The sequence below is a fragment of the Rhinolophus hipposideros genome (assembly GCF_964194185.1).
Source record: "Rhinolophus hipposideros genome assembly, chromosome: 8".
In the NCBI taxonomy this organism is placed as follows: domain Eukaryota; kingdom Metazoa; phylum Chordata; class Mammalia; order Chiroptera; family Rhinolophidae; genus Rhinolophus; species Rhinolophus hipposideros.
This window is the reverse complement of record NC_138054.1, coordinates 53,471,165-53,478,500: the sequence shown is the minus strand read 5'-3', so window position 1 is coordinate 53,478,500 and position 7,336 is coordinate 53,471,165.

Sequence of the window (7,336 nt, the reverse complement as noted above, 5' to 3'; positions counted from 1 at the left end):
AGATACGTCAAGATGGGAGGTATGCATTGCTCAAGGAAAAGAGAAGAGTAGGTGCTCATGACCTCCAAGTAAGAAAGAACGTTGTGTGTTGCAGAAATTGAAAGAAGGCCAGTATTGCTAACGGCTGATGAGCAACAAGGCAATTACAGTGAATGGAGGCCAAGTCATCCATGGCCTCCAAGGTAAGAGATTTAGACATTTAAGTACAATGGGAAGCCAACTGAGGATTTCAGGTAGGAAAATGTCAATCAAATTTGCATTTTCAAAAGATTTGGATGAACTGATGGTTGCCAGGTAGGAAGGAGGTTGGAGGAATGGGTGGAAAAGGTGAGGGGATTAAGAAGTTTAAATTGGCAGTTACAAAACAGTCACAGGATGTACAGTACAGCAGAGGGAATATAGTCAATAGTATTGTTATAACTATGTGGGGTGCCAGGTGAGTATTGGGACTTATTGGGGGAAATCACTTTCTAAATTATATAAATGTCTCACCACTATGCTGTATACCTGAAACTAATATAATGTCATATAATTGAATGTCAACTGTAGTTGAAAAATAAAATAAATAAAGTATTGCAACAACAAAAACGATTTGGATGAAAAACAAGGAAGGGAAGAAGAATAAGAGGAAATTCAGGGAGGCATGTTAGGTAGTTATAGCAGATGTCCAGATGAGAGACAGTGATGATTTCGACCAGTGTAGTTAAAATAGAGGTGAAAGGGAAGTGATGGATTTCACTCCTTTCATGATGGATTTAAGAACTATTTTGATGAGAGAATGAACATGGTTTGGGCAGTAAGTAGGGGAGGGGGGGTTATAAAAAATGGTCCTGGGGTTTTGTCATGAGTAACTAGGGTAAAGGAGTGGGTTGAGCTGGGCCAGTGTGGAGAAGCAGTTTATTTAGGGACATAGAAAGATTAGAGTGTAGTTTCTGACATACTAAGTTTGAGATGTCTATTGGTTATTCAAGTAGATATGTCAGGTCTTGGCCCAAGATAAAATTTTTAGAGTTGTCATCATAGAGGTGGCATTTATGGCCATAGATGTGGGGGCGATGACTTGGGAAGAGAGTACATGGTAAGAACGGGAGAGCCATGAGAGACCCCTGAGGAATGGAGCTAATGGCAGAGGCCAACGGGTGGCCACCCAGACGGGGGTGTCATTGCTCCTTGGTCTACCAGAGGCTAAGGTAAAGGACTCTGTGACAGCACTTGTAGTGAAGTGTCTGTCTAAATTGCCCAAATAGACTATAAGCTCTTCAAGGGTGAACGATGGGATCATAGCTCATTTGCCCTGAAAACCCCAATACTTAACACACTGGGCACCTAAAATGAACTGTGCATGCTGCTCAGAGCTTTACATTTGTCATATCAGTTAATGCTCCAAAATGATATTATCCTCATTTTACAGAAGAGAAAACTTGAACTCAGAGAAGTTACATTATTTGACCAAGCTCACATAGCCAGAAAATTGCAAGGTCATATTTAGAATCAAAGTCTATCAGACTGACAAACATGACCTTCAAAATCTAGTGCAAGAGAAATTTAAGCATCTTTTGTTGTCCATTTTACCAATCTTTATGTTATGACTTATGCATTGTGTTCTATTGAAGTAATCTTTCCCCACTCGGATGTCATAAAGATATTCTCTTGCATTGTCCCCAAGAAGTTATAAGGATTTTTATCTTTAGTGCATCTGGAATTTATTTTTGTAAATGAGGTAAAGCAAGGAATAAATTTTATTATTTTGTGTATGTATTAATAGTAAAGCTATGCCAGACCCATTTGTTACAGGTTCTTTTTAAAAAATCTCACTTCATCCGCTGATTTACAATGCCACATCTGACTTTCAACAACTACATATTAAGAGCCTACTATGATGCCAGGCATTGTTCAAATCACTGGGGACAATGTTGAAACCCAGAAGGCTAGTTAAATCTAGACACAGCTGGGGAAACTGGAAGGATTTTAGTATACCAGAACAGTTATAAGCATTTTGAAAAATATGTTAGACCATTTTTAAACTATATAGTACATAAACAAATAGACATGCATTCTCATTTTCTTAGGCTCATTTTATGCAGTCCCAATTCTAGGAAGCCTTCTAAGAGCTCCCCAAGTTGGATTAAGTCCTGTATTTTTGTTGTTTGTTTGTTTGTGTTCTTCATTTTGGTGGTCTTTTAGCTCCTTATGAAGTTTCCACTATCTACGGTAATATCGATCGCATTATGTCTTTGCCTGTTTATACATTTTCCCCAACAACAACAAACATATCTTGAGAGTAGCATCCCTGCCTTTTTGATTTCAGGTCCTCGGACAAGGACTTTGGTTCTAGCTGACTTTTGTTAAATAAATGGATTAGTATGTAACACTTGGTTATACGTGTTGAACTTCAGGGGTGTAAACCACCTTATTAGGAAGAAAGCCATTTTGCTATTTGCCAACCCTCACCACATATGGATTCCAGAGGATGATGCAAAGAGAAAACTTACATCCCGCCCCGCAAAGTTCCATTTTGAAGGATGTGCTTCAGCGAAACTAGGGAGAGAAAAAGACATGAAATACAGGCAACGAAGGATTCTACCCACGAGAGCATCAAAGAGAATTCCCCAGATGGTAACTGTACAGTTGGTCTAGAGAGAGCCTGTCTGGTCTGGAACAGGAGGAGAGAAAGTCCTAGAGAGATGTCTGCATGTTGAAACAGAGAGGAGGTATGAGATCAATAAAGTATCCAATATGAGAATGTTTGACAGCAATAATCAAAGGATAGGTAGCTGGAAATCTGATGAAGAGTTCGAAAAAAATTAAACAACTATATTTACGCAGTCATTCTAGTGTAAGTCCTTATTTCCAATGTAACTAAAACGATGGGGAAGATTGGGGATGAAAAGGCGGTCTAAGAATGCTAAATGTTTGACTCATAATGGAAAGATAGTAGACGGTGTCTAAATTTGATATAACAAAAAATAGTAAAATAAGCATATTGCTTAGAAATATGGACATAACTGTCTGGTCAGATAGCTTAAAGGAAGTTGCCTTGGATGTGGCACCAAGGGATGAAGAAGGGCTCACTGTGTTTCATTAAAAGCCTGAGGTACTCTTATTCTGTCTCCCTTTTCAAACAATTATGTGCATGTATAGTTTGATAAAAAAAAATTTTCAACTATGTGAACCCCTAATTTATAAGGAAAAGAGTTTTAGGTAAATCAATTTTCCATCTAGTTATGTGAAAGCAGACAGACAGAAAGCTTGCTCATTTGGAGAACTGGTTCATCCCGAAGTGTTATTTTGGCCCAGGGAAGCTGTTCTTCTGACGCCTTACTCCTTGTTCAGAAGTAGAAAGAAAGTCAAGTGACCACTTTGGGCTAATGACATTGTCCCGTGAACAAGTGCCTGAAGCGATCCCGTCTCACCTTGACAACAGCTCTTCAAAGGAGGTATTATTATCTCCATTTTACAGAAGAAGAAACAGATCCAGAGACATTATCTTACCCAAGGTCTTTCAGCTGGTTTGTGGTAGAGTAGGGACTTGAACTCAGATTTGCTGACTCCAGAACACAAGCAAACCTGAATAGCATAGTGTCTCTAAAATCCCATCCAAATATGTTTCCTGCACAGCCATCCACCCCATCACAGCTGCCCACCACCCCTTCTACGCCCATCTCCTCACATCTAAGCAAGGCCAAGTCCAGCTCTGCCTGGCGCCCCATTCTCCCTGGTTTGATGCCTGCAATCGTCGTCAACACGTGGATGACATAGCCTTCCATTTATCTTTTTAGAAAAATACAATGAGACATCTTTTAAAAATAAATGGTATCATATGATACATATTATATCCTTTGTTGTTTTTCTTCTATGTCTTGTTCTCTACATCAATTCCGGTTGTTCCAGGTCATTTAATTTTTCACACATGATCTGCACTATTTCACAGTATAGATGACCCTAATTCTCTTCATCTCCGTTATATTTCCATAAGGTCGTTTTATCATTCTCGTCCTTATAGCAAAACTTTGGGCAACAATATCATATCCTGGCTGGTAAGATAAAGAACAGAAGCTTAGGCAGTTAATTTTTTTGCATCAGCTAACAACCCTACAAGAGAGGCTTGACGGGAAACACTCACCGTCCAAAAACAACACACAAGACTCCACAATGTGCCTCTTACTGGGCATTGCCATTGGCCACAGTGATAGCCGGGGGATATACAAAGGCCTGGCCCCGTGGCCTCAACTTGAGCCCCCTGAAGAGTCCTCTCGATTGCAAACTCACTGTAGTATCCACTGAGGGTTCAGATGCAGTCACATTATGGTTCAACTTCTGTGCCCAATCCTGAGGTCCTCATTTCCTTACAAGCCTATTTCCTGACAGTACTTTCCAATTGGCTTCTGCGAGCAATCTCAGGCTCAGAGTGTGCCCCCAGGGAATTCAGATTAAGATACTACTGCTTTGGAATGTAGACACATCCATTCTTTAAATAGTACTCCCTACACACGCTCTTTACCCTTGCCCATCGCATTTATCGATACCTGATATAGTACATATTTATTCATTATTTTCCGTCCTCTGTCCCCTGGGCATATGCTCGATGGAAAAAGAGACTTTATTTATTCCCTATCATATAGCCAGAACTTACAATAGTGTCTGGCGCTATTTAACAATAAAGAATTTTTAAATTAATTGAATAAATGAATCCTTTGAGAATTGTGGAGGCAGCATTGAGAAGTGGATACAATCATGCTCTTTGGTAGCAGAGAGACTGTTGTAGTTCAGCCCTGTTACCAGGAACAGCTTTGGGCAAGATTCTTAACCTCAGTTTCCTCATTTATAAAAGAAGGCAAATAGGCCCTACCTCCCATGGTTTTTGAGATAACCAAATGAAATAATATATATAAAACCCTTTGAATAGTGCCTAAACCAAAGTTATTTCTCAATCCTGTTAGATGATAATTACAATTCTGAACAGACCCTCCAAAAAGGTAATTATAAAAATCACAATTCTAAATTATTTTTCCAGACCATTGGGTTAAAATACTGGGGGAAAAAATACAATTAGGCAATAATTATCTCTCCAACCGGCTGCAGGAATATTTTCCCTAATTACAATGTACATTTCATGGGCTGGTTCTGCAGCATTCAGTCCAGGACACAAAAAGCCCATTGGACAAATTACCACCTTGTACACACTAGGCAAAGAGCCCTACATCTGAGCACCTGGAGCTCTCAGGGCATATTATCATCATTTGTAGTAACATGCAGTGACAGGTGTAATTTGGGGAACCTGGGAGGTTGGAGAACTGGTTTTAAAGATAGGTAATGCAGAAGTAAAAATATGGAAAGAAGGTTTAATTATGAGTTTTTGTTACTCCATCTGCTGGCCATACCATCTTAAACAGGGAGCCTGTTCCATCCATCCGTCCGTCCATCCATCCATCCAACGTTTACTAAGCACTTACTATATGACAATCACTGTGTTAGATACTGGAAATAGGGATGAGTAATTTCAGCTTTCAAGGAGCACACTTTCCATTGCGAAAGAGAGAAAAACAATTTCATATCCAAGTAGCAAGTATTGGAGTTCAGTCGAATATGCTACGGGACTTAGTCCTGTGTTAGGACCAGGGAAATCAGGTGAAACTTGCTGGAGAAGTAGATGGTACATCAGTCAGGTGGAAAGAGTAGGGACAAAATTCCAGTCAAAGGGAGTGATACATGAATAGAGATGGAGTCTTGAAAGATAGGGCACATTAGTGAACTATAAATAGCTGAGTAAGACAGAGAATGCAAGTTAGGAAATAAGGAGTGATGAGTACAAAAAGGAGAGCTGAGTTGAAAACAGAAGGAGCTGTGATAAGCTAAGGAATTTGGAATTTATCTGAATGATAATGAGACATTAAATGATTTAAAGGAGAACAGGAATATCATCAAATTGATGTTTATAAAAACCATACTGTCATTGCTGGGATGTGTTGTCTAGAAGGGAAGGGAGCTAGAGCCGAGGTGGGGTAGGAGTGAAATTGGCGAGACAGAAGGTCGAAATAGCATCTAGGCTAACACATTAGCCCAGGAGAGATGATTAGGACCTGAGCTAACACAAGAAGAGTGGTTTGGAGGAGAGGACTACCTATGGGAAAAATTACACACAAAAATAACTTGTAAAATATGAGAATACCTATTTATGAGCTTAGAGTAGAAAATCAGCTTTTCCCACCAAAAACCACTTACATCATAAATAACAAAATACTTTCAACTATGTTGAAATTTTAAAGTTATATATACAAAGAAGTCTAAGAAAATTGTGAGAAACTACAGAGAGAGGTAATTTTGCTATGCATATGACCAACAAATGATCTCTATTTAGCCCAAATATAAAAGCCTCCTAAATCAATAAGAAAAGCCAAATAACCTAATACACGAATGGGCAAAAGTATGAACAAATAATTCCCAGAGAGGAATATACCACCATCTTCCTCAAAGACAAAAAGATCTTCAAGCTCACTAGTCACCAAGCAAACAACAATGAAAGCAACGGTGACATGCCATCTCCCTCCCATCTGATTGGCGAACATGTGAAAAGTCTGACAATACCTAGTCAGGTGTGAGAAGCAGGCCTGTGACGCAAGGCTGGCGGGAGTGTCAATGGCTCACGCAACTTGCAAGAGAAAGTTGGTAATATCTATAAACTTGGGAGTTGCAAGTGTCTTTTGAGTCCACAGTTCCACTTCTAGGTACACGTCCCAGAGAAACTCTCACACGTGCTCATGGAGCTATAGTTCCAGCAGGCTCTAGTGGTGGCCTCAGCTGTCCTAGCAACTTCGATTAGTCAGTAAAAACCACCCAGTGGTCATTCCTTGACTAGAACCCACACCTTCCCTCCTTTCCACTGGTTTTGTAAGCATCTGATTTCCTGTGCTAAATTCCCTTCTGCATGAAACACCTGCAGTAGTTTCTGTTCCCCACATTGAAACTTTACTGCTGTGGTGTTTAAATAATACTAACAACGTTACTAGTCATAAGAATGATAAAAGCAATAATGATAGCTAACATTTACGGAGTGCAGGTTTCATTTCAGACGCTATTCTAAGTATTTTGCATTCATCCTTGCAACAACCTTACAAATGAAGTACTATTAGTGACTCCATTTGACATAGGAAGAAACTGAGATGCAGAATGAATGCCCAAAGTCTCACACACGTAGTGAGTGGTGGCAGGGGCTTTAAACCTGGGCAGTCCTGGCATTAATACCTCAAAAATACCAATAGCCAAGAAGGTGTGTTTCTTAGATGTTTTCTCTGCTTCTTTCATCTGACCCGAGGACTCCAAGGCCTCTCACCATCTT